The sequence below is a fragment of the Rhipicephalus sanguineus genome, chromosome 8, assembly GCF_013339695.2.
Source record: "Rhipicephalus sanguineus isolate Rsan-2018 chromosome 8, BIME_Rsan_1.4, whole genome shotgun sequence".
Classification (NCBI taxonomy): Eukaryota; Metazoa; Arthropoda; class Arachnida; order Ixodida; family Ixodidae; genus Rhipicephalus; species Rhipicephalus sanguineus.
In genome coordinates, this window is record NC_051183.1 from 50,923,641 (window position 1) to 50,935,106 (window position 11,466).

Here is an 11,466-nt window from a genome sequence, read left to right on the forward strand (position 1 = left end):
TTTCTGTGGGAGCAGTCGGGTCGTAGTGACGAAGGATAGGTGGTGAGGTAAACAGGCGGCGCAACTGGCGAAGTGCGTCATCAAATGCAGGTGACCATGCAGATATACTTTTGCTGGTGGCAAGCAGGCTCGTCAAAGGTGCGATGATGGACGCGAAGTTATGCACGAACGGCAAAAATAAGAGCAGAGGCCGACAAAACTTTTGAGGGCTTTCACCGATGTGTTTTTGCGAATTCAACGACAGCTCGAAGCTTACCGGGGTCCGGAAGAAGGCCGTCTTTTGAGTATTCAACGCGGAAATTTGGGCTAGTTGGTGGGTGTGGAACTTGTGCATCTTGGCAGCGCAGTGGAACGAACACAAGAGAAAGGAACACGTCCTGTATACGTGTTCCTTTCTCTTGTGTTCGTTCCACTGCGCTGCCAAGATGCACAAGTTTCGTCTTTTGAGATGACATGTCCCAAGATGGTTAGCTTCCGTGCTGCGAAGTGGCACTTCTTGGTGTTAAGTTGTAGGCCCGCAGAAGTTAGGCACGTCAGAAATTCGTGCAGACGAGCAAGCTGTGTCGGGAAATCTGCTGAAAAGACTACTATGTCGTCCAGGTAACACAAGCAAGTCTTCCACTGGTGGGCTCGAAGGATGTTATCGATCATGCACTCAAATGTGGTGCGTTCAGTAAACACTGGAGATGGCGTAAACACTACCGTGGAGTCAGGTTGAGCAGTACACGAAAGGGTAAGAGGGACTGAAGCTTCCGGAGGCAAGGTGTTTTTGGCATCCACGATGAGTTTGGAGGGAAGAAGAGAACTGTCGGGCGGTGAAAATTGACACGTTGGCACAAGGGACACTTCCGCACGTGAACAATCGATGATAGCTTCGTGACGTGAAAGGAAATCCCAACCCAGGATGAGGTCACGAGAGCAAGATGGCAGAACAAAAAATTCGACGAGCTGCTTCACTACAATGGATATGCTAGAGTGTACAAGAACAGGTGAGTGCTCCGAACGAGCTTCGAAAAGTGAAGCCAAATCAGGGTCAAGCCGCTGCCATCTTTACTTGTGAATCTGTCGTCCTTTAAAGAGCCAGTAAGCAACCCCGAGGTCCAAAAATTGTAATGAAGAGACATATGCGCACTTTTGCTATATGAAAATGCTGCCACAAGATTTTTGCGAGTATGTGCTATAAAAGAAGTTACAGGGGTTAGAACATGCGCTTCAGCTGGTTTCACATTTTCGCGCGGCCTCCCCACCCTTCTCCTCCACAGGGAGGGGAAGGCGTAGCCGTCGTCGCGACTCCGTCAACTTCGGCAACGTGACAAGACGACAGCAATTGACGTCTTCGCCGCGCTCGATCAGTGGCAATGCACTTCCGCTTGGTACGGCTCCTGGTTGTTTATTGTTTGCATTGTCGCACGTGCTCCGTAATTTGACGGGTAGTTTTCGGCTATTCGGTATTTTTAAACCTTTGTGACAGTTCACAAATCAGCAGGAATGCGTGCTTGCTTACCAAGACGACAAAGGGGCGCGATAGAAAAGGGTGGCTAACCCCGCTCGCCGCGCGTGCAATGGGAAAACCAAGCAAGCGTGACCCGTGCGAGCTACCGGAGATTCCCCTTCTCTGCGCTCGATTTGCAGCCGACAACGCTTCCTCCACGTGTTGCTCGTGTCGAAGGCGAAGTGCGTGACCGAAACCGCAATACCGCAGGGCCAAGGAACGAGGCGCAGTTTCGTAGCGGTGGGTGGAAACAGGAACTGACGTCAACTTGTTGAGACCCGGTTTAGACCAATCGACGAGCTCAGTGGTACGTCAACTTGCCCATGGGCAAGTTTGCGTCACTGCGCATATGAAGGGGATCGGTCAGGTGAAGGAAAGAGGCGCGGGAATAGTTTTTCGAAATGGAGGGTCTCCGCGACGCGCAGCGCTGTAATATTCAGAAAATATGATCGCCGCGGGCTACTGTACGAATTGGCGAGCTTATTGGGGGGGGGGGGGTGAAAAAAAAGTCGGAGCCTGTTTACTGGCCCTTTAAGCACTGCGCGCAGATCTACCAGAGTGGTGCAGAGGTAGCAAGCGCGATTCCAACTTGAAAGATCCGGGCTAGAGTGGCCGCTGTACATCGTGTTGTCTTATTTTGAGCAGCGCTTGTTTCCTTTTTCTTTATTTTTAAAGCTACATTCAGTTGCTGCGTATTGCTACAGAAGTAACGTGAAATGTGAAGTAAAATACAAGAAATTTAATGATTAGCATAATAATTTACAGCGCACAGCGCGAGATTCAATAAAGATTTAATGAAAAGGGTGGGTTCTGAGATTTATGCGAATACGAGACTCGGTCTACCTGTGTTCGATACGCTGCCCTAGGTTACCGGCCGCTGGCTCGACGCAAAAGAAAAACTGAAAGGAGACATTCGGTCAGCGGGAAACGGCGAAGGTGTGAATACTGCAGTAGCACAGCCAAGTCGTAGTCTGTCACGTTGAATTAGAAACCATCTTCAGCGCTAGCAGACAAGGACGAAGGAGATACGACACCACAATGCGCTCATTGTGGTGTCATCTCTCCTTCGTCCTTGTCTGCTAGCGCTGAAGATGGTTTCTAATTCAGTATACGAACAAGCCCAAAAAAATGGAAATCCTGTCACATTGACCGATGAAATTCTAGCTGCTGCGCTTACTGCGCGCCGTCTTACGGCACTCAATTACTGCACGTTTTATGTTTTTCTTGAATCCCATGCTGTAGCGCTGGCAGTATTTACGCTCACTGTCATATTTCTTGTATTTTGCATCTAATTTCGCGTTACCTATTGTGACACTGCGTAGCAACTGAAGCTAGATATAAAGAAACAAAAATAAAACAAGCGCAGCTGCAACAGGTGACACCAAAAATAAAAACTATAGCTCTAATTTGAATCCGGGTATTTTAATTTAGAAGCGGGCATTCCACTTCTGCGCAACCTTGCCAGAGCGGCGCGCGGATTTGTCAACGATGGCACAATGCAGACTGCCGATCGCAGCGCCATAAGCGGCTTCACCCTCTTTGGCTTCACTTTCTGTGCATTGGTGCTGCGGCCGTTCCGAGCACTCCCTCTGCTCTAGTACACTGTAGTTATTGTTATCTTTTGTTCCTTTTTTTCTCTTTCTATTTGTTTCTCTTTATTGCCTCTTTCTCTCTATCCTTCTCTCGTGCATAGCAACACAGTCATATAATTCTCATAACCGTTTGCTCTGCTAGCGCGCCTTCCCGCAGCGTCGTCTGCGCGAGCAGTGATTTGTTGAGCGGCGTGACCGCGGACCCAAGCGATTGGAAGAGGGGGGATTGATTCCTCCCGTGCCTAGCCATGCGTCGCTTTGCAGTTTTCGGGGAAAGGGCATCCTAGGGGTTGAGCCGATGCCGGGTGACTGCACCTTTACCGGGACACTACAGAGCAGAACGACATTTCTCATATTAGTAAAGTACTATTTCATGATACCAAAAACACGATGCTTCTTGCTGCGAGAAGACTCTTAGTAAGCGAGAAAACGCGCAAAAACAAAATGTGGGTGGCGACGCCACCTTGAAGTTTCCGCACCCTTCGCCACATGTTTTGATGGTACCTACTAGACATGGTGCCTACTACGTCACATGTTTTGACGGTACCTACTAGAGAATACGTAGTTCCTAATCGGTAAAAATAGAGTACATTGTCGTCTGAGGGGGCCATAGGCTTAATATACCGAGTTTGGGGTAATTTTGTTGAGCCTATTGAGCCAAAATACGATAAGTACACTTTGAAATCTGTGACGTCACGCGGGGAGATTTCGGCGCGAGATTTAGAAATGAGACTTTGAAATTGATTTTCTTCTCTACTAATAAACGCATGATGGAAAAATTAACGAAATAGTTCTCGGAGAGCAATTCATCGATTTAAACCGATCCATTGCTTCTCTATAGTGTCCCTTTAAGGCTCCCGGACATAGGCAACATACTCCTTTAGCCCCGGCGTCATGTTGACGGCACCCTTGGGCTGACTTCCGCCGTGACAGTTGCAGCTGTGATATATTCCTCGTGAAATTACGGGATACCCGTACGCACTTCCTTGAACTGCAGCAGAAATATACTTGTCTTGAATATTATACCGATGCTTCGAAATCTCACACTGCTGTGTCTTACGCAGCGGTCAGTCCATCATTTTGCGATGCCGGTGTTGTGCACTCTAACGCAAGAATCTCCACAGCAGAAGCGTACGAGATATTAGCGGCCGTTAAAAACATGAAAGAGTTCAAACTACAACGTGCAGTTATGTACGCAGATCCCATGCAGTTATATAAGCCGTACTGTTTGAAAAATGTGAAAAATAAATATCCTATCCTTGCCTTGCTTTGCTCACTCTGATTTACTATTTACGCACTAAAACTGCACATTGTAATGTGCTGGGTACGTGCCAGGGCACCATGCGATAGGGGAAATTCATTGGCGGCCCAGTTAGCTGCGTGCGTCCACGAAAAGGCTGCCGGTACATCCAAAGCTCTCCCTGCACTAGACAGAAAACGCTTCCTAAGATAAAAGCACAGCCCTTACTGGCAGCGCTTATCAGACAATAAAACAGAAAATGAACTGCATTTGGTAAAACTATACGTCGGCCACTGGCCAGCGATACCAAAAGCACGTCGTCCAGATGTCACACTTTGCCGGCTTAGCAAAAATTGGGGATCCTTTAGCTTCGCCCTTACCAGTTGAACGTGATAGTGATATCCGCACGCACGCACGCACGCACGTACACACAAGCACACACATACACATACACCACTTGTATGACAACGGTGTTTTGTGTGTCCAAAGTACGAGCGAGTATTGTACAATAGAGATGAATTTTCCGGAAAATTGATACAATTCTACGCTTTAGTGTCTCTTTCTGATATTATTGCTCGCGATCATTTTTCACACGTGATACCTTCGAAGAACAAGAGATAATAAGGCCCACAATTATGTGGTTTCTCGTGAAGGCATCTGGGACTTTCTAAAGCGCATATTTAGTCATGTGCCTCCAATCATCGTCCAGGTGTTGAGGACCTTTGTGATTACTGCTTTCTGACATGCCTACTGGTGTTCTTCGATGGTGAATTGTCTGGAGGAAGGTGTTCGGGGAGAGTATTCGCGAGTTCTGCCGGTAATTGCGCTTGGTGCAGTCGAGGTACATCAGCCGGCGTTGTGGGTGCGTCACACTATTAGACAAATCATGCAAGGAGTTGGCAGTTGGATCCCTCCGGTGTTCTTTCGAAGACTAGTACCTGAAAAATTTGAAAGCCACGTTCTAAAACACAACCGAAAAATAAAACACAAACACCCATGCCTACAGTATGTCGCGACCTTAAGGCAGTGTTTAGGAAATAAAGATGAAGAGCTCAATGATACACCAGCTGTTCTTCATATCTTTTAATAATGAATCAATCTCTGGTTTGGTAATGAAGTTGACTAATGATTCGTATAATGCGTATTTAAATAGTAAATTATGAAACTACATCGGGGTAATAATCGGGGTAATAATTGTTCAAGCGTTGTATAATTTCCTTCAGGAACAATAAAACTGCACACACGCACGCACATACACATATACATATATAGTGTCGGGTATCCAATCGTAACTGCAAACATCCGTATTACGCACGCCTTGATTGTAAAAGGTTTACTGTGACTGAACGCGACAAGTATTAGCAAAATAACATAGACGTTGCGCCAGATATCGAGATGGCATCTTCATTTACGCTGGTAACATATGAGTAGAGGTCGAATAGTCCCGTATTTGCATACGTCCTTCTAAACGTCCGGTAAGGGGCCGTGGTCGTTTTTTGCAAGCCGATGAAGCACGATTACAGGAGTTTTCACTTGAATCGTGGCTAAGTTCAACGTCAGATATGTTCAGCGTCTGGGGCTTTATTGAACACCTTGCTTGGTCATCACCAGGCTTCGTCAGTGCCCGGACGAGAAATACACAGCTTGTCCTTAACCGCACGTGATGTCATAGCCTATACTCAGTCGCGGTCTGCGAGTTGTTTCCTGGTGTCTTTGGACCAGTTGCAAGCATTTGATCGCCTGGAGCACCCGTATATCTTCAGTGTGTTCACAGCCTTCGGTTTTCCGCTTTCATTTGTGGAATTCAACAGAAATTCCTATGCTGATAATAAAAAGCGCACTGGTTCTGGATGGCTAGGAAAGTGCAGCCATTCCCATTACAAGTTGGGTTCGTTAGGGATGTCGATTGTCCCCTTGACTATTGGTCCTCTGCTTTGAGCCAGTTTTGTGTGCTTTAGACGCTGATTCGTGCGTCCGAGGTCTTGCGGCAGCAGTGTTCTGGAACACGCAGATATTGCTAATGGCATAAGCCTGTACCTTTCAGATGAAGATATATTCTTCGAGTACGGTAACATTTCAGGTGCAGCACTGAACTTCTGCAAATCCCTGTATTTGTTCATTGGCTGCCCGAACTCCAGGCGTAGCTGCGTTTCTTCTAATCAACCGGCCACGACCATTTGCATTTTGGGTATTTTATACAGCCACTGTGGCATTTCCGACCCCGTTCCGTTAACCGCCCTCGAAGAACCAACACGAAAGTTTCACTAAGCACATGGTTCCGACTTTCCGCTTCTCGAGCGCCGATACATGTACAGACCGTATTTTGCGGTCGTAATTAGTACTTGCGTCACGTGGTGCAACCGCCATTACGTATCGAGCGATCACTGCAGACGGCTTGATGTTCCTGTTATTTTTGGTCAGGTGGCACTGTATTGGTCTCTTGTGCGGCGCTGGGACAGCAGCGTTCCCAGAGAGGCTTTGCCTTCTCTTCGGTGTCCATACGGGGCCAGCTACTGGCACTGCGCTTCCTGCTGTGCATTTTACAAAGCGAAAAAAACCCGCGTGAACCCTTTCGCATTACTTTATGGGCACTCACCTCAGGAATTTGATGCCAATGTACACCTGCTTAGTTGCACCCGTTAGTTAGTCCGGCTCGCCGCGCACGCTCAAGTCGCGCGTCTTAGAGCGCGCTAACGGCATATTTCCTGCCAGCCACCTCCGGCTCTTCATGCAGTGTCTCGGATGCGATGTGCTTCGCAAATGTAGACCACCCCGAATGGTGGGAAATGGTCCAATCAACATTATGCCGAACTGCCCCCTTCAGGAAAGAAATCAGCATGTTTTGAGGTAATGTGTAATTGTGCGTATTTGTTAGAGGGCTGCGCATGCCGGATTTCGGGGTTTTGGATTAAATCGTTTCGTTACTTCTGAGCGTTATTCTCTCGGCCGCTTCACGTGCCTTCTCCATGTTGTCGGCGCCTTCTGTCTTAGGCGCAGCCGCTGCGAGGCGGTTGCAGCATGCCGTCCCCGTCGCGCTCTCTTCCCAATACTAGAGCAACTGTACACGGAGCATCTATGTAGTCTCCGACGAGCTCATCTTCCGCAGTGATGAGGCATTCCTTCGGCACTGGTACTGTGTATCTGTGTTGGTCTGCGAGGGACGCGTGAAGCTTGTTTTTCAGCCTGCCTGATTTTGGTAGGCTGGTGTGTCGCTTGGTGTCGGTCAAAGAGCCATGTAAAACCCCATAATGTGCATATTCACGTTTTATTTGTGCTTTCTCTTTTACTATGTAATGTGCACACGTATACTTAGCTTTTTGTGACATAGTCTTTGTAAGTGTGTTTAAATATGCGACACATCAGTTTTACCGGTTGGATCCACGACATTTCATGTGTTAATTTATGTCTATGTTACTGAAGTCAGTCTTTCATTCTCGTAAGCGTATGCATAGCAAGCAAATGCTGTGTTGAATTGTTATTGATCTTAACTGTCTGTAATATGGGGGCGAGGAGTTATGGAGTCGCGCTCTATCGGACGCGCCTGGATTGCGTGCTAAGTGAGATACCGCCGGCGCGCTCCCCATAGGTTTTGTTGCCGGCACTGTGCGAAAACACCTCGCGCAAGCCCTCCAGGACATTTTTATTAGTACTTTCGAAACGAAATGTGCCCTTAGTGTCAAAATATTAATTTTTGACGAACAGAAAGCACAAGATAGTTTACAGTCGCGTAAAATCGATCATCTGCTTCACGCGGTTACCGCGTTGAAGACCCCTGAACTGGCTTCTTGCGTGAAAGGTAGTCAGTCGCTGAGTGCAAACTATGTGAAATATCGCATTAGAGTAGAATGCCTGTATAACCAAACGGAGCATAAGAGAAAGAAACTTCAAGCCAGTGATCGCGCGCTCGCGAAATATGAGAATTTTTGAGTACACAAACGAATATACTGTAGCGGCGACGCAATCAGAGCAGCTGAAAAACAATTTCGTTACAACTGCGGCTTTGCTGCGCCTATGGCAACTTTGTGATGTGCCGTCCCGACGATTCAATAATCTTTGTTATCAGTCTAAATTCGTTTACGTTTCAATGCCATTTGACAAGTTGTCTGCAATGCATATTGATCGGTCTTCTCTGCAGGCAAATGCCGATGCTTGTGTTTGGTTATGCACTGTATTCATTTCGTTTGGTGCTCACAGAAAGCGTGAGCAAATGCGACGTCTTTTTTAATATGCTATTTAATTATCGCTCACTTTACACTCCAGTGAACTTGCCGTTCTCTGCCATCAACAAATTCATAGATCAAAGCTTCAGTACTTCGAGATTGTTGGTGGAAGGAGAGCGGGTCTAAGTAGCATATGCAACGCCAAGGAAAAGAAAAGAAAAATGCAGTAACGTTCGCCGGACTTGTTTTGCAAACGTTGGCTGTGAACTTGGACCCACATAATCTTGAAATAGCGGTGAAAAAAAGAGAGCTTACTGCAGGAACCAGCAGCCGCAAAACAGGGTAGCAACAACGTGTGGTGAGTAAAATGCAAAATTTATTACGCAGACTTATTTGCCGAGTACCCCAGCAAATTTGGCAGCAGAGTCGTGTCTAACTAAACAGCGCAGCAGACATGAGTCACAGCATTTTACTCGCTCGATATGTGCATTCACCACCAAACGTCGTGTAGCTTACGTAGGCGAAATCCTTAGATGCCTCATCAAACGGGAAGACTGACCGCCGGCGTCCCGCGCAAGCGCCGTCAAGACGAGTTATGCAAAGAGTAATCATCACGGGATGACGTCACCATATGACGTCATTATGACGTCACTGATCGACACCATTTGTAACGTAATTATGACGTCACCATGACGTCACATAACGTGACGTCACATGATGACGTATTCACATGACATTACCCCCGTGATCGGTTGGCCGATCACGGAGGCAATGCAAAACGTCGAAGTCGTGTAGCTTATGAAGGCGAAAGCCCTAGATGCCTCATCAAACGGAAAGATTAACCATCCGCGTCTCGCGTCGGCGTCGTCAACACTAGTGATGCAAAAAATATTCATCACGTGATGACGTCACCATATGACATCTTGACGTCACAGATCGCCAACATTTGTAACCTGATTGTGACGTCACCATGACGTCACATTTTGACGTATTCACCTGACATAGCCGCTTTGCACTGCCTCCGTGAACGGTGGGCCGATCACAGAGGCTGTGCAAAACCGCGTTAGGGGCAGAACGCTTTTGGAGGGGGGCGCGGGAGAATCAGTGCATCGACTGACAAGAAGATGGCTTTCGCCTTCCAGTCATCTGGCGAATGCGTAAGGCACCCTGTGAGTTTTTTATTTTTACGTATCTAAACAATGAGGGGTATCTGCAGCCGATTTTGTGGATGCTGAGCACGGGGCCGACGATCAAGAGGTCACAGGGGAAGGTTCTGAGATGGTATCGCACCTGGTAAAAGGTAGAGCCTTTTCCATCCGGTGGCAGATAAGCATCATTACGCGGCGGGAAGCACGCGCGAACCATCGTCTCAGGCGCGCTGCCTGCTACACTGCGAACATCGCAGGCCCGACGCAGTACCGAAAGTCTTCGTCGCGGAAGTGCTTGTTGCACACACGAATCGTAGCCGATGGCTGCTTGCCGGTTCTTAGCTTCACAACCCACGCTTCATGCAGTTTCTTGTCCCGCGGGTACCGGTAAAGGCTGACACTGGGCTCCGTTGCGTAAGTCTAGCACTGCGGCACCGAGCGATAGAGCACCATGTTCGTCGCCTTCGGAGGCAACCACTCTATTACAATGGTTTAAGTTGAGTAGAAAATGCGAGAAAACTTTCGTATTTCAACAGACCGCAGCACAGGCGGAACTTGAAACTCGTTTTAGAGCACGCGGCAGCGCTCCACAACCAGCCGACGCTGCCGCTGAGACCACGTGATCCTCCCAAGCACGTCACGCCGACAGTGGCGCCGTCGTTTCCAGTGGTGGTCGTCGCGCCCAATAATAAACTTTTCTAAACACATAAACGCAGGAGGAAGGACGGGAAAAAACACAGAAAGAGAAAGCTATATAAAAATAGGAAAAAACAAAGAGAGAAAGATAAACAGAGAGAGGGAGAAAGAAAGAGCGTCTTGCTACTTAAGAACATCTTAATTAAGAACGACTTAGTTAAAATATTCTTAATTAAGATCGTGCTTATATGAAGATATTGCTATTTAGGAACGTGCGAAAACTTTGCAGATTGTGAGCATCCTAAGTAATAGCTTGCTAATTAGGATATGCAAATAAACCCATGCTAATTATGACCTTGCTATTAATCCAGCTTGGCCAGAAGCTGCGCTGTTAGTCCAGCCTTCCACTACTAAAACAAGCTGCCCATATTTGTGTTAATTAACCTCGTGCGTTTCCATCAGCCCAACTACATTACAATCTCGTACCATCTATACCAGGTCGAAGCTTTAAAAAGCACGCGTATATACAGGGCTTGTGAAAAAATACATATGCCGATCCTTGCACGCAATAATCCCAAGCACGCACATGCTGAATTCTTCAGGACAATGCTTTACGTGAAATTTCTGTGTGGTGGAGTGCTACCGAAGCCTGAATTACACATGCATGCGACAGTATGGGGGTGTGGGCAATCTTGTTTTCAACAAGTTCACGTGAAATTTGGCTCCTGTGTCTGAGCATAACAGGAGAGCCATAAACGGCACTAGAATCCCGTCGCCGTCAATGCAATGATAAATGGGAAATGACCGGCCCTTTGATAGAATTATGGTGTCTCATTAAATGCTCGTTGAGGCGCTTGTCATATCATTCTGTCTCGCTGTTTGGGCTGTTAATTGCGACAATATTAAAATCTCTCTTCCCACACGACCTGATCTAGCTCCTATTTTCCGTTACTTCCACAAATGTTATGGTTATCCATTGCTTAAGTTCGAATAATTATTGTAGTGCTACTTACTATTATAAAATAAAAAAAAATGTTACATGCGAAGTGAAGAATGAAACTACTACATAATATATTATTTGGGACTAACCCAAACTATGCAATAATTTTCCTATTTCGACGACTTGCCACTTTACGACAATAGCAGCATTTAGGCCTATTCTAGTGCCTATTGATCATGTTGCTAGCTTCTGCCAATA